The following is a 24,945-nucleotide window of genomic DNA, read 5'->3' on the forward strand; positions in this document are numbered from 1 at the left end:
AATTCTAACATTCCCTGTCTGTCATGGGATACGACGGGTCTCTAGATGTTTTGCTGAACAAAAGGGTCACTCCATTATAGGAAGGATGACAAGACTTCGGAGTTGGTGCAGGGGAGGTTTACCAGAATGTTGGCTGGGTGATAGGACGCGTTATAAGGAGTGGCTGAACAAATTTGGGTTATTTTGTCTGGAGAATTGAAGGCTGAGAGCAGACCTGATTGTGATTTATAAGGTTGTGAGAGGTGTACATAGAGCAGACACGCAGGATCTTTATCACAAGGTTGAAATGCCCAATTCTTGAGGGCATATACTTAAGGTGAGAGGGGCTAAGTTTAAAGGAGATGAGGAAGGATTTTTTTTACAGAATAGTGGGTGCCTGGAAATCACTGCCAGGGGTGTTGGTGATGGTAAATATGGCGGAGGTTATTAAGTGGCTCTTAGATAGGCATCAATATGCAGAGAATGGAGGGATATAGACATTGTACAGCAGAAGGGCTTAGTTTAGTTAGGCATTTAATTGCCAGTTTAATTAGTATGGCATTGTGGGCTAAAAACCCTGTTCCTTGTGTTGTGATGTAGTATACTCTAAGTAATATTGTGAAGTGGTAGATGGACTTAATTTGAAAAATAGTAGCTAGAGCAACTGTTGAACTGCCACCACAAAGTTTCAGTTGTGGGATCTCGAGCACAAAATGAAATTGCAGCGGAGATTTCATTGGCAAATACCATTTTATACTGAGCTGCTATCATTTTCCAACTTACCTGTAAGTTTTTGGTATTGCTGCATAATTGCCCTCCTAGACTTTTTGGTTGAGCTCTGCCTGGTATTTCTGAACTGGTGTTCACCATTGGCATTGGAGCCCATATTGCCTTAGAAATTGAAATGAAAATAAATAAGATTTTTTAAAAAGTGATTCACTCATCCAAATGGACTAAAGCAGTAGATTTTCTGTGCACCCAAAATGTACAGCATGCATATAGTGTTGCTTGCATCCCCTGATATTCATTCAAATTAAAAGTTCACCCAATGTCCACAAAGCTTCAATAGATGATGCTGAAAGGTCATGGTGAGAGTGATTTTGGCCTAATTGCCAAGCCTGAATCCTGAGGAATTTAAGGGCCTCTTCATGTTTATATATTTTAAAACAACCATATTTTTAGACATTTTACATTGTATACCACTGCTTTTTCCAAAAGAAGATGCTCCAAAGGACAAAACAAAATGAACTCCAGTAATTTAAATTAACTTATGATTTGGCTTTTGCATTATCAAATGATCAAAGTAAAAAATTGTTTGTAGAATTAAAATAGAGCCTTGTTTGATTATTTATAATCTCAGTTTTATTCTGATCGTTTGGAAGGGCCAGATACTTTAATAAAAACACATTCAAGAAGACACTGCTTTATATAAACTTTACAATAAACTTTGGAGAAACAAGAATGACTTTCCATTTCAGCCTTTAGCTTTTAAAAGTGGATTTCTTTTCATGTTTAGGGGTGTTATGACTAGTTGTGCAACAGTATAGTGAACTGCTCGGGAAGTATGTTCTTTGAAAGGTTAATCCATGCAAGAAAAGTGATCAGTGATTACTTTGGCCTGGACAAAGTCTCTGCTTTTACATTTTGTGTTGCAGTTTTGTGAATGAGTGGCCATTAATACAAGCCAGATCTAATGAATGCTATAACGTTGTTTTGCTTCCATTTGAAACAGATGTCAAAATAGAATTGGACGCCAACAGTTAAAATACACAACAAACACTATTTAAATCAAAATTATGCAACAGGAACCTCCTGAAGGTGTGTTTGGTTTGGCAACCAGGTTAAGAATTCTATCCAGAAAACCACACTATTTGCCTTTGGTGTTTCAATTGTATCCCAACAACCTGTCAGCATGACTGAATAGATTGCCGTGGCTTACTTTTGATCCTCCTGATATCATGTTAAGAAGTAAGAAAAATGCTCTGCACCATCATCCAATGTGCTAACAACCTGGTAACCCTTGGGACGGTGCCAATTTTCTGTGTGTTACATTAGTGGTACATGGGATTGGTTTACTTGCTTTTGTGCCGGGTACAGCATTTAAAATCAAAAAGTTCAGATTCACAGTGGAGTTCAGCATATTTTCACTGCCTTGGAGAACCAAGCATCTTCCAAATCTCCATGGTCACTTTACCCACCTGATCCACAACCAATCATCTATCTGGGTTTGAGGATTGTCTCAGACAATCTGCATCCTTTTCCACACACTCTCAAGAGGTTCAATGCACAACATCCAAAATGGGATCTCTCGATGTCTCCCCTACCCTCTACCCTAAGGCCAAATGTAGCACAACTTCTGCTAAAGGTGTAGAAGGATATGGGTCAAATGCAGGCAAAACAAAACAAAAAACAAAAAGCAAATAACAAAATAAGAAAGGCATACAATATAAAAGTAAACCCTCTGACTATAATCAAGCCATGATCAACCAGACCTGGAGAAGGCCGAATATTTGAGCCCGACTCACAGGCTGTGACTTTGATTTGAATATTTCTTCAGGATTACACTGTTACTCTATCTCCTCTTTTCTTGTACACTTCTTAATTCCATGATGGTGTTTTGAAGTTCTCTCCATTTGTGGAGGGGAAGTGCAGCATGTAAGTGTTTGCAGTGTGACCAGGAACCTTATGTCAATGCAACATATACACAAAGTTCTGGAGGAACTCAGCAGCTCAGTCAGTTTTGTGTTCTGGATTTCCAACATTTGCAACACTTTAGTTGTGTTGCTCTGGTTCCCCAGTATCTGCAGAATCTCTTGAGCTTTTATCAATGGTTCTGTCTCTCAGGCAGGCAGTTCCCAAGAATTCTGAGTCTTCAAGTCTTCTGTTAAGGTTCAAAGATGTTCAGTAGCTTCACTGGATTAACTAACTGACAACCTGAATAGAACAGTAACACTCGACTTTTCCACAGTTGTAAAATGGCAACCAGCACCCCTCAATCACAGCAAATGATGGCATAGGACTAAGATGTTTGAATGAAGTTTGTCTGCATGACAACAGAAATGCTCAGCAGGCCAGGAAATAACCATGGAGACAGAAGCAGAGTTAGTGGTTCAGTTCAATAAACTGTCAGCAGAATGTGCTAGATTTGGTTGTGAGGCACAGAGGTGCTAATCATTGAGAAGCTGTGTGAATAGACAAGGTTACAGAGAAAGGAAATAAAGAAGACAGTGGTGATAGCAACATCTCAACATAAATGCTAACAAGCCCTCTGGACTTAGAACTGTAACACTACAACCTGATTTAATCAATTTAATTCAATGATTGTGGAAGAAAAACTACTTTTAGAGATCAAACTTCAAGCGATGGTACCTTTATTCAGTATGATATCATGGAGAGCTTGCAGCACAGTGCAAGGCTCGAAGTTATAGACCAATTTCAATATATATTTATATAATATATATTTATATATATTCTAAACAGGCAAATGTACGTGACTACTGGAATGCAAGTTATTCTGTTACACGTGTAACCAGGAGCAATCGTAAGTTACAGCTGTAGCATAAGGTATTTTTAATTATAGAACAGACAGTGACTAAGTCATATGAATACATGTTCCTCTATTCTGCACTCAGTGCTGCATTCTGATTATGAAACACTGTCTGCTATAAATCTAATTTCAGATATTAGGTTTCAAAAGTTCATTTCGTTACAAAGCTCAAATAGAAAAATGCAAGTTAGGTACTTAGTTCATTAACCCTTTTGCTGACCCTTCTTCCATATTGATACAACAGAAATACAACCAAAACCCTACCTCAGCAATGGAATACTACTGGCCACCTCTTGTGCTACCACAGACTTGTTTTTGATTGTATCTGTATGTGTTTTTATTGCACTAAGATCTTGTCTTTGCACAGACTTTCTTTTCATTAAGTGGTATAATTTTTGCGCACTGTATAATTTATTCTCTGCATGTTTTCTGTAACTGTGATACTGCTGCAAGTTTTTCATTGTACTGTACCCCACCAAACTTCTGCACTTGGTAATAAACTCAACTTACTTGGTCCTCAAATTCTCGGCATTTCCGATCTGATGATTTTCTGGCTGCTACACTTGATTCATTAAAGCTTTTAGAAGAAAACACTTATCATCCACCCATATTCTGCCCTAGTGTCCAGTCGTAAGATAATTAGTGTCCCTTGCAGGGCTCGGGAAGCAGAAATTTAAAGAACACATCGATCCCATCATACTGACAGAATCAATAGTATATGGTTGAAATAAGCACACAGCTAATTTATCACAGTATTGACAGGTGGAAAGGTGTACAGCTTGGGTAATAATTCAAGCAATCTTCAAGTTTAGTCCTGATGTAACAGTAGTTCAATCAATTTTGCATTCTCCAAAACAGGAACACTCTAAATATAAATCAAGAAATAACAGGCCATGTGGACACTGGAATGTTAACTTTCAACAAGTCTGTAAGATAGTCCAGATGTTCATGGGTAGCAAAGTCCTAAAACACAAAAAGATTCCTTTCTAAATGCCAACACAACTTGTTATAACTTCTGCTTTACTCTTGTTGTTACAAGCACTTTGTTTAATGTAACATCACATGAAGGAAAACTATCTTCTATTTATTTTGGTATATTAACTGGTTCATTTACTAATCGTGTTCACTGATACTCTCAGTATTATCTCATTTAGTAAACATGAGTGCAGCCCGTGCAGCATTGGTGGATATAAGGTGGTCATTTCTTGTTTACACATTGCCACCCAGGAATTTTGACTGACTATTAAAGGTAAACAGTGGAGAAAGATATCCCAATCAGTCATTATTGGAAGACATGGTACTATATAGTACTGAGGAGGATACATGCGGTGGGAGCTCACCACCCTGGACACTCTCTCTTCTCACTGCTGCCATCAGGAGAAAGGTACAGGAGCCTCAAGACTCACGCTATTAGGTTCAGGAACAGTTATTAAACCCTCAATTATCACGGTCTTGAACCAGTGAGGATAACTTCATTCATCCTCATTTACCCCATCTGTGAACTGTTTGCACAGCTGATGGAGTCACTTTCAAGGGCTTTTCATTTTAAGTTCTCGATATTTATCATTATTATTGTTTTCTCGTTTGTATTTGCACAGTTTGTTGTCTTTTGCTCATTAGTTATTGGTTCACTCTGTTGGATGCAGTCTTTCACTGATTATATTATGGTTCTTGGATTTACTGAGTATGCCCACAAGAAAAGGAATCTCAGGGTTGTATATGGTGACATGTATGTACTTTGTTAATAAATTTAATTGAACTTTGAACTTTTTACTACAATGGTGCAACCAATAGTTAAGGTACACTTCTACACTTAAAATAGGGAGAAGTTCATCAATAAGCTGTTAAGAATAGTTGGGACTTCGATGATGCAGTCTGAGCGTGAAAATTTTGACTGTTTAGTCCCCTCCATAGATGCTGTTCGACTTGCTGAGTTCCTCCAGCATTTTATGTATGTTACTCAAGATTTCCAGCATTTAATGGAAAGCTTTCACTTAATTTCTATTGACTTCCAGAATCCTTTTTTTTAAAGTTAATTCTGAGCTACTCACATGTGCTTATTTGGTAATGTTCTTGATTCCCATTCCACCTCATTGTGGCCCTTGTCCTGTGCTTGTTTACCTGAACTGGACTTGCTTTTCAACAGTGACATTATATTCTGCATTCTGTTTTCCACTTTACTACTTCAATGTCATTATGTTTGCAGTGATCTGTCTGGATAGCAAGCAAACAAAAGCTTTGCACTGTATCTTAGTACATCAGATAAAAAATAAGGCAACTCCAATTGAGTTTTAATTGCAAAAATTCTCTGAACTGGAAGTATTAGTGATTACATTTCCTGCATTTCCATAGTGTAGCACGAAATGAGAGCATTGCTCTTGACTCCTTTACAGTTGTTTAAGAATATTTTAGTACAGTTTACTGTAGTAGGGAGTACTGCTCCCAGTGTTACAATAAACCCAGATTAATTTACATGCATTAATGTTAATGCACTTTAAATTCTCTCTTTGCATTGACAACAGGGCAGCACAGGAGCACAGCTGGTAGAGTACTGCCTAGTATCTCAAGAGATCCAGGTTCTTTTTGGAACTTTTGTGCTGTTTGAGAGGAGTTTGTATATTTTCCCCATGATAGAATAGGTTTTCTCCAGGTGCCCTGGGGTCCTCCATGGAGGAAACTATCCACAAGGATCCAAGAACATCAACTGGCAGTGAAGAGGCATGACCAACTCTCCCTATGGGAGACTGAAAGGTACACAAATTCAACTGGGCATCAGTGAAAGTCATGGCACAAGCAAACATGAGATTTCCTAGAAGCATGGTTTTCAGGAAACAATTCTACAAATAGGCATGTAGAACTCAATCTATATACTACTAAAACTCTCATTCCCTGTTTGTCTGTGACCTCCAATTAGCCCAAATGGTGCATTACAGTGGCATTTTTTTTGACTAAATCGACTTAAAATGCACTAACTTACAGAATGCATGCTAAGTTCTGGGTTATATACTCCTATAAAATTGCTCACTCGTCATCAACAGGCCCTGTTTTCCACACTGACCCGATTCCACCTTTCATGGAAACAGTGACATGACACCACGACGCACGCGCATGGCCAGCCTCAGCAGCACCTCATGATGCTCACAGCAGCCACACCAACCGGAGCACAAGGGCAGGGCAGCTCTATTTTGAGTGGTCACATTCTGCTAATCACCATCAGCATGTGCAGGATTAGGACAGATCAAACTGCCATCCATCAATAAGAGATAATTAAATCTATTGTAATGATGTATTTTGAAACACCCATCAAACCCTTTGCTGCAGTCAAAGGACAGTGATGACTATTTCACATCCATTTAGGACAGCGCCAATCACATCATCAAGAATAATCAGTGTCCTGGAGGCTTTGCTGTTACTGCTTTGTATCTTCTAACCAGCACTAAGGTAAAAAAAAATGGTCAGCCTAATTATGCCACGTGGAAAAAGAAGGGGGACATCATGGTCAAGCGATGACACCAAACGTCGTCGGGAAGTGGCAAGGTGAGGGAGAGAACAAGAATCGGATGAGGCCAGGGCCACATGACTCCAGGATCAAAGAGTCAAGACAAAAAAGACGTGAGAGGAAGAGACAGAAGAGGAGAGGCATCCACTACTCCAATATGACAATAGTCACAGAAGGAGGAGAGAACAAGTATTGAATGAGGGCAGGGCACAATGCCAGGATCAGAGAGAAAGAACAAATGGTAGAAGAGATGAAGAGACGGGGGATGAAAGGGCTGCATGTCTTCAGAATGACAACAACAGGCATAGAAGGAGAAGGGAGGAACAGACAAAGGAGCTGAGAAATGCACGTCTTCAGGATCAGAGAGAAAGAACAAATGGCAGAAGAGATGAAGAGATGGGGGATGAAAGGGCTGCATGCCTCCAGATAGACAAAAACAGGCACAGAAGGAGGAGAAGGGAAGAGACAAAGGAGTAGAGAGAAATGCACATCTCCAGGATCAGAGACAAACAACAAACGGCAGAAGAGCTGAAGAGATGGTGGATGAAAGGACTGCACATCTCCAGATTGACAACGAAAGGCACAAGGGTGGCAGATCGACCAGAAATGTTGCCATCAAAAGTGTCCTTCATTAAACAAGGAGCTATATTTCCCTTGCTATGCATCTTTCTTCTTTAATAAACTGAGTTTTTCTTCTTCAATTTCCAAAGCAAAGTGATGGCAATAGCATTCAGGAAAATTTAATGTTCATTCTGGTCACATCAGACTGCACTACCTTTCTCTCAAAGGGTGCCCCAATGGTTACCCGGTTGTCCAGTCCCATTTATAAGCCAATCTAGGCAAAATTCTAGACAATGCAGAGTTCACCAAGCAACCAGTCAGCGATGAGAGCCCTGCCTACATCACAATTGAGTTTTCTTAATGATGACCAATCAACTGATTGATAAGTATATAAAGGCCGAGCTTTCAAAGGACACAAGTGAACAGCTCACTGAAGGTGTTTCTTTGTACGGTAATGAAATGTTTGCAAGTGGATTGCCAAGATCGGAGAACAACTCAACCCAACCATCAACCACCCAAGCTACACAGTTTCAGAGATATTTCCAACTTAACAATATATTTGCATTTGCCAGGGATCTGAGCTATGACCCGTATGGGATTGACATTTGAGTGTGGACAGAGCAGTGACAATGTATTATAAGTTAATTCCTATTAGCAATTAACTTCAAAGCAATTTGTGGGATGTTGTCTATAACTATCATTTTAAATAGTGGGAACCAGAGCATTAAACTTGTCAATGATGGCTGAAAATGTTGTTCAATTATAATCCTTTATACTCAAAGGTTCAAGGGTTCCTTTATTATCAAAGTATACAACTTTGAAATTTTTCAGTTCTCCTGGTAGCCGTGAAACCGAGAAAAAGAAAGACAGCTCAATCATAAACCTCCAAATCACACCATTCTGCAAAAAAAAACTGAACAAAAACAGAACAGGTATATCAACTCCCAAATCCTTCCTCCCGCACAAAAAATGAGTAAAAATGGATCAGGCATATTGACACCTAAGTTCCACTGCTCACACAAAAGAAATCCCTGAGAAGATCGGGGGTGGGGGGGGGGGGGGGGGGGAATCACAGAATATAAAAACTGTAAGACTGAAAAATAGATTTTATAGACCAAAGTCCAAATCCAAACTGCAGAAAAAACTTGGATAACACTCATAGCAGTGCAATGCTCTCCCCTCTCTAGTACAAAGCAACCAATCAAAAGACAGTCAGCTGGTGCTCACCCTCTGCACTCACTTTGATGCCTCAGTCTCCCTCGTCGCTTTAACTGGGGAAGTGGAGCCAGACATTGGCTAGCAGCCTGCCCGCTCTGAGGTTCGTGCTGAGTGCCTCCCGGAATCCTCTCGGAGACTGCAGAGCACTGAAACATCCAAACGATCTCCAAACTTCTGCGCTCACCTTAATGTTTCAATCACCCTCATCGCTTTAATTGACGAACAATGGAAGCCAGAATTGGTGAAATGGGGTCAAACCTCAGCCTGCGTGCTATCCTGCAGCCTTCTCACCACAAGGTTTGTTCACGCTGCCTCTGCCTCCCAGAATCCTCCCAAGGACTGCAGAGTGCTGAAGCACCCAAATTACCTCCAAACAGCAAAACACTGGTTCCAACAGTTCCAGAATCACATTCAATATGAGAAACCAATGTAAAAGACATAAAGGAAGTGAAAAAAATGGTTTCATGATCTATCCAGAAGATGTAGACCAATGGAGCGTTGCAAGCAGGAGCTATCTTAACCGAAAGTATATCCTCCTAATATGGATGCATCAGCAAAGGCTTCCAACAGAGACGGTCAGCAGCCAGATTGACATGTCTGGACCTGGGTCAGTGGTCACTCTTTACGGAAGGGCTGAGTTCGTGGAGCTGCTCTCCTTATATATTCTAAGATTTATGTGATTATTGGACTATACTATATATTGGTTTTCTTCAGTTTTTCAGTATTTTCATTCTTGTGGAGAATTGGCAGGTGATCTGTTAATATTTTTTGTAAGGTGGGCTTGGGGGTTTGGTGCTATTGTTGCTGTTCCTTTCTGTAAGTGAGGGAGTTGGGGATTGATAAGTGTAGAGGGTCGGTGGTTGTTATTGTGGCTGTTCCTTGCTGCTGGAAGGGGGTATTTTGGGGTCTGTGAGTTTTGTTTCTTCTCTTTTTCGTGCAACAAGCAGTTGGTGTCTTTTCTTTCATCAACATCCATGGTCTTTCTGCATTTAATTGCTCTTTGGAGTAGAGAAATATCTGAGTTGTATGTGCATGCTTTGAGAAAAGAAACTGAACCTTTGAAATTTTGAAGACCACCCCCATTCTCCTGGGTTCCAAACAATAAAGCTTGAGCTTTCCAATCTCTTTTGTCCCTTGACTATTGGTAGCATCATTGTAAATCTTCAAGACTTGCTTCCATGATGTATGACACTGTGACTCTAAATAAAACTATTCTCTGTAAGTTCTTGGCAAATTACATTATAACATTATTTCTGATTTATTCACTTTAGCAAAATCTTCTGACATGGAACTGCTTGCTCGCAGAACTGCTGTATTTCTATGACATTAAATGGCACTTCATCATCTTCAGGATCTGGCTATCCATAGACTTCATTGGCAATAACCAATGCATTTCAAATTATGTTATTGTAAATTGCTTTTGTGTGGTGAGTGATCATGAAAACTTGAAAGTTATTATAGAAATACCTCTCATTTCTTTCTCATATTATTAAGCTTATAAAATTGTAAATACAGTACTGTGCAAAAGTCTGAGGCATATATATAGCAATATATAGCTAGGGAGCCTAAAACCTGTGCACAATGCTGTAGTAACTTTATGTTTTGCACTGTATGGTTGCCGGAAAAAAGAAATCATGACATATGCCAGTAATGAAAAACTTGATTCCGATTTGGGTTTCTTTTGTGGACTGAGAGTGGGAAGGCGGGCAGGCAAAGGGGAATAATGGTTGGGAAAAGGGGAAGAGAGAGGGAGAGAGCATGGGAAGCACCAGAGACATTCTGTAATGACTAATGAACTAATTGTTTAGAACCAAAAGACCGTGCCTGGTGTCTCAGTGCTGGGGGTGTCTGCATCCATGCCATCGCTCTCCCTGGCATTCCTTTTCTACCAGCTGCCCCACGCTCCATCCGCGATGCTCCACCCTCGTCACTCCCAGCAACCCTTATTCCTGGCAGATTTACAAACTCGCTCTCTGATTCATGTCGACAAACACAGTACTGTGCAAAAGTCTTAGGCATTCTAGTTATATATACTCATATGTGCCCAGACTTTTACACAGTAGTGTAATATCTGGAACTTAGAGTACAAATTTGAGAACAATGCTGAAACTTTCTCGCAAAATGTTTCCGATTTGAAGCCTGGTGTCCTACTGCTTTCAAATCAGAAACTATTCGTTTTGATGCCAGAAGTTCTTCTCATTTTTGGTTTCCATCATTTTGCTCTTGTCAGAAGTATAATGATATATCCATATGGCAAGACTCCACTTTATGGATCAGGATGTTTTTAAGCCTGTTGCATGGATGTTTGATTGAGTACAGAAGCTGCACTGTGAAATGACAACATTAATGGGGTCAGTAAATGGTCTGTGAAGTGAAATGTAGGAAAGAGGGAGGAATGGATGGTAGAATGATAATGTAAATAACATATTAGCCTTCCGCTGCTGAGTTCACCCCAGGTCCTTCTCAGTCTCAGGCAAACTTTGAAGTCATGGGTACAACCTCGTTCTTGATTTTCCCACTGGCGGTAGCAATGAGTGATGGCAGCAGCTTCATTTTTCACATGACAGTAGTTAAGAAAAGTTGTGTCTATTCACAATTTCCCTAACTTATGGATACTAACTAGACTATCTTAATTGCTTCTGGTCAGAGGTGATGACTGAGAAGGGGTAACCTCGAGATACTTTGAGATTTGCTGTTTGCAGCTGGATAATTTTCCCCATTTGTTGTGTTGCTGTCCTGCGATTTTTTAAAACTGGTTCTGATATAACTTTCTTCCAGAATAATTCACCGGGCCAAGATATTCAGAAGGATAAAATTGACCATTACAGAATGCAATCAATCACTGTCTTTAATCTGTCAGAATAAAGTTGCTGCAATTGCATTTTTATAATTGCATCAGGGCACATTCTATGAAAAACCAATCCACAGCTAGGTATAATAATGAACATTTATTTAGCTCAATGATTGTTAGCTTGCGGCAAGATTAGTTTCCATCTGCTGCATCTGGTCCCTGTGGCCTACTTCACTAACCACATTCATGACCATATTCTTCTGATTATTTACAAGAAGGATAAAATATGATTCACTTCACATGGAGTCTTCTTATTTGATGATCTGCATGATCTATCCTGGTTCTTTAAGTATTTCATAACCTTTATTCCTGGCAATTTTATACTGTCATTCCGATTCAAATGTTAAAATGCAGTTCAGAAGCAGGCCTTAGGAAGCAGAATGAAATGTGATTAGAATCATATAACTATGTCACTTATTTTGTTCACTTTTTGCACTAATTTAATGAAATTTCTATTTCTATATATTTCTTACTGTAACTTATAGTTCTCATTGTTATGTATCGCATTGTATTGCTGTCACAAAATGATAAAGTTCAGAACATATGCCTATGATAGTAAACCTGATTCTGATTCATAGTCATATAGCACAGAAGCAGATTACCATGTCAGGATAACCCTCACATGTCTATCTATACTAATCCCATTTTCTCCATAGCCAAAAAATGCTCTGATGTTTGTTCTGAGGGCACTTCCTTTCACAACTTTCTTAGATAATGCGTTCCAGATTGCAACCACCCTCTGGGTGAAAAGGAATTCTTAGAACCATTCCAAACCTCTTACTCATCACCTTAAATCTATACCCTTTGCATGGAGAAACTGCATTTAGCTATGGACACATCATGGGAACCAGCCTCTCCTCCGTGGACTTTGTCTATACTTCCTGCTGTCTTGGTAAAGCAGCCAATGGAAGCAAAGATGCCAGCCACAGAATTTCTCTCTTCTCCCCCTTTCTGTCAGCAGAAGATACAAAAGCCTGATGGGAAAGATGGGGGGTGGAGAGGGAAGAGAGACTGCCTGGGGTGGGAGGGGTCTTTTGTTATGTTAGCTGATTTACTGAGGCAGTGAGAAATTACGATAATAAACTAATTTACCAATTTCTGGTCTTTAACACCAATCAATTTTCAACCTTTATTTCTTTGCACGGTCTCTGTCAATTTGAGCCAGCATCTGGTGTTGTTGCCTCTATTTGGTTCTCGGCCAAGCTATCCTTTCTATACCACACTGTCTTCTAAAAATAAAAATGAATTCACATCTTCAGAGCCACCTCCCGGAAAAGGTGGAGGCAGACGATGAAATTTATCATTGCCTTCAATGCACTTTGACAATCTCTGGTTGATTGAGGAAAAGTGTATTCGAAGATCAGGAAATTAGGCCTGGCACAGCTTTTGAGTTCTAACAAGCACCAGTCTTCTAAACAATTCTCAGCCTTGGACTACTTACATGCAGACCTCACATACACCAACTCTATTTCCTGCAAATTCAACAGAAGGATAGGGAAACAAGTATCAGAGGCTTCTCCCAGATCAACATCCCCAGTACATGGGCCATAGCTACACTCACACTTGGTCAAGTGACCAGGCCACAGATTTTGTGCTTGACATCAGATTCCCAGATCAGACATGCTATTCCAAGCTCTGTCATGTCAAGAAAGCATCAGATGAAAAGAAAAAAAGATTCAAGGCTCAGACTCCTTGTAGAAATGTAACATTTCCATTAAATCTGGAACCTCATGAATGGACCTTTTCTCCAATAAAGATGAATTCTTGATCTCCTAGTTGACCTGGTCATGGCCTTTTCTCTTTATTTGTCTACCTGTGCTACACTTTCTGTGCAACCGTAACTCCAAATTCTGTTTTTTTTTTCTTTTTGTACTACCTCAGCGCACTTAAGTGTGAAATGACATCTATGAACGACATGCAAGCTAAAGATACTCTCTGTGCCTCAGTACATATGACAATAATAACTCAGTTACCATTTACAAATTTCCTTTGAAGAGGATAAGAAGCATTTGGCACAGTATTGAGAAACTTGAGTTTATGCACTTTGAACACACAGGGCTTCAATGGAAGAAGCAGACCTCCTCACAAACATACACTTCCTTGTCCCACTAGACCACCGGTAGTCCCAGTCATGGAAGGGGCTGCAGTTCCTACATTGGCTTTAGTGGTGACCTCAAAACACACAAAGACCAAATGACAGTAAACCATCCTTAATGCCAAATGACTGTTTAAGACGAAAGAGGATTCCATGCAGACTACTGAAAGTGAAGGTTAGTTGGACTGGATACTTTCTCTCATTCTGCATAAGACCATAAGTTATAGGAGCAGAATTAAGCCATTTGACCCATTTCATCATGGCTGATCCAATTTTTCTCTCAGCCTCACTCTCCTGCCTTCTCCCAGTATCCCTTGATGCCCTGATCAAATAAGAATCTATCGCCCTTTGCATTAAAAAAACATAAAGACTTGGTCTCCACAGTTTCCTGTGGCAAATAATTCCGTAGATTTACCACTCTCTGACTAAATAATTTCCTCCTCAACTCCATTCTAAAAGGATACCCCTCTATATTGAGGCTGTATCCTCTGGTCTTAGACTCTCCCACCATAAGAAACATCCTTTCCACATTCACTCTATCAAAGCCTTTCACCATTTGATAGGTTTCAATGAGGTGACCCCTCATTCTTCTGAAGCGCAGAACCATCAAACACTCTTCATATGATAAACTATTCAATCCTGAATCAATTTTGTGAACTTCCTTTGAACCCTCTTCAGTTTCATCACATCCTTTCTAAGATAAGGGGCCTAAAACTGCTCATAATACTCCAAATGAGGCCTCGGCAGCGATTTATAAAGTCTCAATGTTACATCCTTGCTTTTATATTCTAGTCTTCTTGAAATGAATGCTAACATCGCATTTGCCTTCTTCATCACAGAGTAAATCTCTAAATTAACATTAAGGGAATCCTGTATAAGGACTCCCAAGTTCCTTTGCACTTCAATTTTTTGTGTTTTCTCTCCATTTAGAAAATTGTCAACCCTTTCATTTCTTATACCAAAGTGCATGACCATATACTTCCCATCTGCCTTTTCTTTGCCCATTTTCCTAATGTCTAAGTCCTTCTGTTCATCAACACTACATGCCCCTCAATCTATCTTCATATCATCTGATGAAGGTTCTCAGCCTGAAACTTCGACTGTACTTCTTCCTATAGATGCTGCCTGGCCTGCTGCGTTCCACCAGCATTTTGTATGTGTAGCTTGAATTTCCAGCATCTGCAGATTTCCTTGTGTTTTTATATCATCTGCAAACTTTGCAAGAAAGTCAACAATTCCATCATCCAAATCATTGATATGCTATGGGTTCATAGCTTGTTAAGCAGCCTCAGTTGTGGCACCTTGTCAAAGGCCTTCTGAAAATCCAAGTACACAACATCAATCAACTTTCCTTTCTCTATCTTGCTTATTTTTTCAAAGAATTACAACAGATTTGTTATTTAAGATTTTCACTTGTGAACAATATGCTGACTATGACTTATTTTAACATGTGCCTCCAAGTACCTTGAGACCTCATCCTTAATAATTGACTCCAACATCTTTTCAGCCACTGAGGTCAGACTAACTGGCCCCTCTGCCTTCCTGCCTGTCCTTTCAATACAATGTGTATCCTTTGACATTAAGCTTCTAGCTATATTCTTCTTTCAGCCATGATTCAGTGATGCCTACAGTATCATACCTGCCAATTTGCAATTGTTCTAAAAGTTCGTCTATCTTATTCTGTGTACCACATGCATTCAAATACCCTGTATTCACCCTTTTTGATTTTGTCCACTCTTTACATTGCAACTCACCCTGTTGACTGTAACTTTGCCCTATCAACAGCTTTTCCTCAACACATGTTGCTTCTGTTTATAAACCAGCTCCCTCATCTTCCTAGTTCTAGCCTCACTAGCACAGGGCATGGGTAGAAATTCTGACATCACAACCCTGGAGGTCCTGCCCTTTAACTTAGCATCTAACTTCATGAACTCCCTATGCAATACCCTGTCATTTGTCCCAGCCATGTCATTGGACATGGGCCATGACTTCTGGCTGTTCACCTTCCAACTTAAGAATGCTGAAGACTCAACCCTAGATATCCCAGACCCTGGCACCCAGAAGGCAACATACCATCCGGGAATCTCATTCTCCCCTACACAATCTCCCATCTGTTCCCCTAACTAACAAATCTCTTATCACCACAGTGAGCCTCTTCTTCCCCCCTTCCCTTCTGAGTCACTAAGCTAGACTCAGTGCCAGAGACCCGACCACTGTGACTTTCCTCTGTAAGGTTATTCCCCACCCCTCTGTGAGGGGATGGATACAGGGGTACTCTGCACTGGTTTCTTAACCCCTTTCCCCTTCTTGACTATAACCCAGCTTCCTGTGTCCTGCACCTTGAGTGTAACTACCGCTCTCTCACCCCTTCAGCTTCCAAAATGATCTGGAGTTCATCCAGTACCACTTCCATTTCTTTAACACAGTTTGTTAGAAGCTGCAGCTGGATGCACTTCTCACAGTTGTAGTCGTCAGGGCCACTGCAGGTCTCCCTACTTTCCTACATCCAAGAGGAGCATTTCATTATCCTGCCTGATATATCTACTGTCCTACCTGAGCAGATATAAAGAAAAGAAGTTTTCTCTGAATGAAGCCTCTGTTCTCTGAAGCCTTGAAGAGCTAAAGCCTTAAGATACCACTCTGACTATGTCTAGAACCATATAACCATAGAACACTACAGCACAGTACAGGCCCTTCAGCCCTCCATGTTGTGCTGACCCATATAATCCTTAAAAAAAGTACTGAACCCACACTACCCAATAACCCTCCATTTTTCTTTCATCCATGTGCCTGTCCAAGAGGCTCTTAAATACCCCTAATGTTTTAGCCTCCACCACCATCCCTGGCAAGTCATTCCAGGCACTCACAACCCTCTGTGTAAAAAACTTACCCCTGATGTCTCCCCTAAATTTTCCTCCCTTTATTTTGTACACATGCCCTCTGGTGTTTGCTATTGGTGCCCTGGGAAACAGGTACTAATTATCCACCCTATTTGTGCCTCTCATACTCTTGTAGAATTCTATCAAGTCCCCTGTCATTCTTCTACGCTCCAAAGAGAAAAGTCCCAGCTCTGCTAACCTTGCTTCATATGACTTGTTCTCCAAACCAGGCAACATCCTGGTAAATCTCCTCTGCATCCTCTCCATAGCTTCCACATCCTTTCTATAATGAGGTGACCAGAATTGAACACAATACTCTAAGTGAGCTCTCACCAGAGTCTACTCAGACAATGGCTGCTGTGATTTTGGCCAATGTGCTTGCCCCTTCTGTCCTTTAATTTGCTCTTACTAATCAATCTCAAATGCCAACTGGTCACTGCTCAAGGCTCAATTATGCTGCCATGACCCGCTCCTGCCTTTTCTCCTCAGGCAGCAGTCCCCTCCTCTCCAAACTTCTGATATCTAGATGGCCACTGGTCAAAGCTCTATTACATTGCCACAACAAGCTCCTGCCTTTTAATCTTGGGCAGTGGACCTCAGTCATGTTATTATCCAAGTTCAGTTTTCTATATTGCTTTAGGGTACACTCAAATCTATAAAAGTAATCTACAAGATAAAGTCCAGCAAGCCTTCACCCTCAATATGGTGACAAGAGAGTACCTATCCTATCTCAAGTCTGTTTTACATGTTTGACAGTCATATTATCCACTGAATGAGGTAAAATCCCTCTTTGTCAACCATGAGAGTACACAATAAATGAAATCAAACATAGATCCATACATACTACATTTGTAACAGAATACAGTGGCATGCAAAAGTTTGGGCACCACTGGTCAAAATTTCTGTTACTGTGAATATCTAAGCAAGTATAAAACGACCTGATTTCCAAAAGGCAGAAAGTTAAAGATGACATATTTCTTTAATATTTTAAGCAAGATTACTTTTTTATTTCCATCTTTTACAGTTTCAAAATAACAAAAATGGAAAAGGGCCCCAAGCAAAAGTTTGGGCACCCTGCATGGTCAGTACTTAGTAACACCTCCTTTGGCATCACAACTTGTAAATGCTTTCTGTAGCCAGCTAAGAGTCTTTCAATTCTTGTTTGGGGGATTTTCGCCCATTCTTCCTTCCAAAAGGCTTCTAGTTCTGTGAGATTCTTGGGCCGTCTTGCATGCACTGCTCTTTTAAGGTCTATCCACAGATTTTCGATGATTAGGTCGGGGGACTGTGAGGGTTGTGGCAAAACCTTCAGCTTGCACCTCTTGATGTAGTCCATTGTGGATTTTGAGGTGTGTTTAGGATCATTATCCTGTTGTGGAAGCCATCCTCTTTTCATCTTCAGCTTTTTTACAGACGGTGTGATGTTTGCTTCCAGGATTTGCTGGTAGTTAATTGAATTCTTCCTTCCCTCTACCAGTGAAATGTTCCCTGTGACACTGGCTGCAACACAAGCCCAAAGCATGATCGATCCACCCCCGTGCTTAACATTTGGAGAGGTGTTCTTTTCATGAAATTCTGCACCCTTTCTCTCCAAACATACCTTTGCTCATTATGGCCAAAAAGTTCTATTTTAACTTCATCAGTCCACAGGACTTGTTCCCAAAATACATCAGGCTTGTTTAGATGTTCCTTTGTACTTTTTGAATAGAACTTGCAGTGGACTGAAAGTGGGAAGGGGACATGGAGTGGGGAATCAAGTTTGGGAAAAGGGGAAGGAAGAGGGGAGGGAGCAGGAAAAGAGACATTCTGTAATGATCAATAAACCATTTGTTTGGAATCAAATTACCTTGCCTGGTGTCTCAGGGCTGGGTGGGTCTGTACCTGCACTCCCTCTCTGCCGCCTGTCCCACACCCCTCCTGCAGTATTCCTTTGCCATTCCCGACATCCTTTGCTCCTGCCAGAGTTATAAAATCGCTCTCCGATCAACGTTGTAAATAATACAGTACTCTGCAGAAGTCTCAGGCACCCTTGCCACACATATATATGTACAAAGTTTGTACCTAAGACTTTTGCACAGCACTGTTTATTTAAGATGAGAAGCGAAGCATTGTGAAGAGAGCTGAGGGGTTGCTTTTTCACACCAAAGGAGGTGGGTATATGGAATGAGCTGCAGAAGAAGCTTTCTGAAGGTAAAATTACAATGGTTAAAGACATTTAGATGAGTACATGGATAGAAAAGGCCTGCAGGGATTTAGGATATATACAATCATCAAGTGAGTCGAGCTCATGTAGATATTTTGAAATGGTGAATAGGACTGAAGTATCTGTTTTTGTGCTGTATAACTTTATACCTTTAAGGTACTCCAAGTAAGTGCTGTTACTCAAGATTTGATGCCAAGCTTCAAAATACAATATCTGGGCAACTGAACAAGGCTTCATTAAAGGGGTAGGATTAGAGCACCTTCTGAAGGGGAATAGAGAGAAGGAAAAGCAGAATGGATTGGGAAGGTCAATCACAAACAAGAGAAAATCTGCAGATGCTGGAGCACCAGAGGGAGGGAAGTAATAGGTTGGTAAGGAGATAAGGTGAGAGGGGAATGGGAATGGGGATGGTGACATCACGACAGTAGAGGAGGCCATGGACTGACATGTTGGAATGGGCATGGGCAGTGGAATTAAAATGGCTGGCCACTGGGATAATCTATTTTTCTGCTATATGAAGTGTAGCTGTTTGGTGAGGATGTCTCCCAAACAGTGTCAGGTCTCACTGATATACAGGAGGCCACACTGGGAGCACCAGATATAGTAGATGACCCCTATAGACTCACAGGTGAAGTGTTGCCCCAACTGGAAGGGCTGTTAAGGTCTCTGAATGGTAGTGAGGGAAGAGGTGTAGGAGTAGGTGTAGTACTTGTTCTACTTGCAAAGATAAGAGCCGTGGAGCTTAGAAAAATATTGGGCTATGGGTAACCCTAAGTAACTTCTAAGGTAAGGACATGTTCGGCATTTTTTTGTGGGTCGAAGGGCCCCTATTGTGCTGTAGGTTTTCTATGTTTCTGTAAGGGAGATCATTGGGGAAGGATGAATGGACAAGGGAGTTGCATAGGGAGTGAACAGGAAGTAGGGCGAGGGAGGAAAAGATGTGCTTGGAGGTGGAATCCTGCTGGAGATGGCAGAAGTTACAGAGAATTATGTGTTGTACTGGAAGCTGGTGGGGTAGTAGGCCTATTCTTGGTGGAGTGATGACGTAGATAGGGAGACAGCTTCACTGAGCACCTATGCTCCATCTATCAGTAAAATAGGGATCGATCTCCCTGTGGCCACTGATTGTAATTAATTCTACTGCCCATTCCAATTCCAACATGTCCATCCATGGCCTCCTCTACTGTTGTGATGAGGCCACACTCAGGTTGGAGAGCAACACCTTACATTTTGTCTGGGTAGCATCCAAACTGATGGCATGAACGTCGAATTATTGATCTTCTGGTAATGCCCCACCTTCTCTATTCTCCATCCCCATTTCCCTCTCTCACCTTATCTCCTTGCTTGCCCATCGTCTTCCTCCATCTGGTGCTCCTTCCTTTTTCCTCTCTTCCATAGATTAATCCTATCAGATTACCCCTTCCCCAGCCCTGCATCTCTTTCAACAATCAACTTCCCAGTTCTTTATTTCACCCTTCACTCCCCTCCCAGTGTAAGCTATCACCTTGTAGTTCTTCCTCCTCTACCCCACCCCAACTTTCTTATTCTGACTGCTCATCTTTTTTTCCAGTCCTGATGAAGGCTCACAGCCTAAAATGTCACTTGTACTCTTTTCCATAGATGCAGCTTGGCCTGCTGAAATCCTCTCCCAATTTGTGCGCAAGGATTGGGAAGGGATTCCCAGAGTTTAGGGACTTAGCAGATGAAGGCAAGACTGTCAGTAGTTGTGATTATATTTGAGGATTATAAATGACCTGCCCTGGGCCAAGAACATAAGTACAATCACAAGGAAGGCATGTCAGCATTTTTACTTTCTTGAAAGGTTAAGGAGGTTCCGTGAGTCACTAAACACTCTAACAAACTTCCACAGAGGTTCTGTTGAAAGTATTGTGACTAGTCCGGTACAGTAATTTCAAAGAACAGGGATGTAAGAAGCTGTAGAAAGGACTCCATCTTTGGTATTATCTGCATGAGACACTGCCTTAAAAAACATCTACCATCACAGATCCTCACCATCTAGCCCATGCCATCTTCCTTCTCAGCTATTATTAGGTAAGAAGTACAGAAGCCTGCAATCTCAAACCACTAGGTGAAAAAACAGCTTCTTCCCTTCAACCATTCAGCTCCTAAATCAACCTGCACAAACCTAATCAACACCTCAGTACAGTACCACTCTAACCACTTTATGCACTACAATGGGATTTGTTATCGATTTGTTCTATTGCACTGTCTCTTGTATAATTTATGTTAAATTCATGTGCTTCTTGTGAATATTGTCTCTGAAGTTAATTTGTTAATTTATTTTTATTGACTTACAGTGTGGAACAAGCCCTACCGGCCCTTCAAGTCGCACCAGCTAATAAGTCCCAATTTACTCCTATGCCTAATCGTGGGACAATTGACAATGACCAATTAACACCCAGAGGAAACCCACCTGGTCTCAAGGGAAACACACAAACTCCTTACAGAGAGCAGTGGGAATTGAACCCAGGTTGTTGATACTATAAAGCCTTGTGCTAACCAGTACACTACGGTGCTGCCCCAATTGCCTGTGACACTGCTGCAAGTAGGGTTTTCATTGCACCTGCGTATTCATGCTCTTGTGCACATCAAACCTCAAAGTTCAAAGTAAATTTATAATCAAAGTCACTACATACCACCCTGAGGTTCATTTTCTTGTGGGCATTCACAGTAAATACAAAGGAATATAATGGAATCAATGTAAGACTGTACACAAAGATGGACAAACAACCAATGTGCAAAAGACAACAAACTATGAAAATACAAAAAGAAAAAAAGATAATAAATAAACAAACAAACAAATAAATAAATATCAAGAACTTGGGTTGAAGAATCCTTGAAAAGTAAGTCCATAGGTAGTAGGAACAGTTGGAGCAAGTGAAGTTATCCCCTCTGATGGTTGAGAGATAATAACAGTTCCTGAACCTGCTGGTGTGGGACATGAGGCTTCTGCACCTCCTTCTTGATGGCAGCAGTGAGACGAGAGCATGGACCGGATGACGGGAGTCTTGTCACAACCACAGACTCAGCTGCGCAGCAGATTCAGCAACTGCGCTCGTGAATATGCACATGTCAGCTAATTATTATTTCATTATGGCGGTATTTAACTCACTTTTTTCGTTGTAGCGCTTGTTGAGATTTGAGCAAAGCCTAGCAATGTTATGCTGCCTGCTTGCATTGTAGACAGTTGGAGTCAGGTATCTGCAATTTCCACTCCCACAGCCACCATTCACAAACTCGCTGCAGACAGCCAGTGTCAGTCAACAACAAATAGTTTTTTTCACCTATGCAATTCAGCAGCCTTTATCTGTCTCAGTCCCACTCCCAGTATCTCACAAGTCCTCCCTTTCTGCTGCCCTGACAGTTTCTGCCACTACTCCTCACACACCCATGCCAGGTCTCTTTGGTGACACTCTCTTTCAGACGATCACAGACTCCTGCGTCTGTACGAGAAAAGAGTATTCCACCACCAAGCAGATCTCTGGCTGCAGAAGTGTTATTACCCAATGCCAGCCGATATTCCAGGCCCAGCCTGGTCATTTTGGTGATGATGCACGAAAATTGGCGTACATGGTCAGTCTCCTAGATGGACCTTCAATCAGTCTGTTCAGTGCTTTATGGGAACAAGGATACCCTGCAGCCCAGTTGTTCTAGGGTTAAGGAGGGATTTTGACCTTCTAGTATGGGATCAGGAAGCTGTCCACCAACTCCTGGACCTGTGCCAAGGCCGAGCCACGGTGAGGGCCTATAGAGTCGGAGATCTCATCACTGCCCTCCAGCATGGTTTGAACACAGGGGTCTGGCACAAGATCGCAGTCCGTGATGAGCAGGATAGTCTGGATGATCTGATAAATCTAGCTATTCGAGCTGACGACCGGGTAACAGAGTGGCACAGGGAAAGGGTATCTCGCTTCCTCGCCATCTTCCTCATCACCCATCAGACGGGCCACAGAGGAGCCTATGCAAGTGAGGCAGATGTGCCTATCTCAGAATCAATGAGAGCAGCACAGAACAGATTCCTGCCTGTATTGTGATGATCCAGGACCTTTCTGGGTGGCATGTCCCAAGAGTCCAGTAAAAGAGGATACCAGTCAGCAGGGAAAGGAGTTCTGATGGGTTGGTTTGCCTTGCAGTTAGCTACCCTTAGTTGTATTAAGCTCACAGCTTCCTTGTTGTGTGGATTCGGACCCATGTACTTAAAGCATTTATCAACTCTGGTGCAGGTGGGAATCTCACTGACAACACTCTAGGTCAAAGGTGGAAATTTCCAATTCAGGAATGGAGAGAAAAGATCAACGTCAAGGCCCTAGATGGCTGACCTGTGGACATTGGCCAGATCCACCTTTCCATTGAACTTGTGCTCGAATGCAACCATAGTGAAGAACTCTCCTATCTGGTTGATTCAGCCGAACTGTCACTGGTGCTTGGCTCCTCTGGTTACCCTACACAACCCACAGATCAATTGGTCTCTGAAAGCACTCCAAGAGTGGTGACCAACAGTCCTGTCTACCTGTCTGGGTCCAGTTCAAGCTCCGTACTATGAATCCCCTCCTGTGTCAACGAAGGATGTGGATCTGTCGGTGATTCTGGTTGAATATGCTGAGCTCGAGGTTTTCAGTCAAGAAGACCACCTCTCTGCTCTGCACTGGTCTTATGCCTGTGCCCTAGATGTGCCCTATTCCTCCCCAGGGCTAGCTCTTTTCACACTCTCATCCTGAAACGGTGGCCAGGGAAGAATACCTCAAAGAGGCATTGGTCATGGGGTTTATCCATCCGTCAACCCCTCCGGTAGGAGCAGGCTTCTTTTTTGTGAGCAAGAAAGATGGCAAGCTCCATCCCTGCATCGATTTATTATTGTTTTGTATGGCAGGTGTTTTTAGAAACAGAAAATCTACAGCACAATACAGGTCCTTCGGTCCACATTGCTGTACCGAACATGTACTTAATTTAGAAATTACCTAGGGTTATCCATAGTCCCCTATTTCTCTAAGCTCCATGTACCTAGCCAGGAGTCTCTTCAAAGACCCTGTTGTATCTGTCTCTACCAACAATGCTGGCAGCCCATTCCACACACTCACCAATCTCTGCATAAAAAACTTACCCTTGACATCTCCTCTGTACCTACTTCCTAGAACCTTAAAACTGTGCCCTCTATTGTTAGCCATTTCAGCTCTGGGAAAAAGCCTTTGACTAGCCACACAATCAATGCCTCTCATTATCTTGCACACCTCTATCAGGTCACCTCTCATCCTCTGTCGCTCCAAAGAGAAAAGGCCGAGTTCACTCACCTTTTCTCATAAGGCATGCTCCCCAATCCAGGAAACATCCTTGTAAATCTCCTCTGCACCCTTTCTATAGTTTCCACATTCTGTAGTGGTAGTAAGGTGACCAGAACTGAGCACAGTACTCCAAGTAGGGTCCTATAGAGCTGTAACATTACCTCTCAGCTCCTGAACATGGTTGATGAAGGCCAATGCACCATATGCCTTCTTAACCACACAGTCAACCTGCGTAGCAGCTTTGAGTGTACTATGGACTGGGACCCCAAGATCACTCTGATCCTCCAGACTGCCAAGAGCCTTACCATTAACACTATTTACTGCCATTATATTTGACCTACCAAAATGAACCACTTCACACTTATCTGGATTACACTCCATCTGCCACTTCTCAGCCCGTTTTGCATCATATCGATGTCCAGCTGTAACCTCTGACAGCCCTCCACACTATCCACTGCACCCCCAACTTTTGTGTCATCAGCAAATTTACCAACTCATCCCTCAACTTACTCATCTAGGTCATTTATTAAAAAAATGAAAAGAAAAGGTCCCAGAACAGATCCCTCAGGCTCACTGATCACCAACCTCCATGCAGAATATGACCCGTCTACAACCACTCTTTGCCTTCTGTTAGCAAGCCAATTCTGGATCCACAAAGCAAGGTCCCCTTGGATCCCATGACTCCTTACTTTCTCAATAAGTCTTGCATGGGGTACTTTATCAATTGCCTTGCTGAAATTCATATAAACTACATCTACAGCTCTACTTTCATCAATGTGTTTAGTCACAACCTCTCTCATCCCCATTGATGAT

This window comes from Hypanus sabinus, chromosome 7 (genome assembly GCF_030144855.1).
Source record: "Hypanus sabinus isolate sHypSab1 chromosome 7, sHypSab1.hap1, whole genome shotgun sequence".
NCBI classification, from domain to species: Eukaryota; Metazoa; Chordata; class Chondrichthyes; order Myliobatiformes; family Dasyatidae; genus Hypanus; species Hypanus sabinus.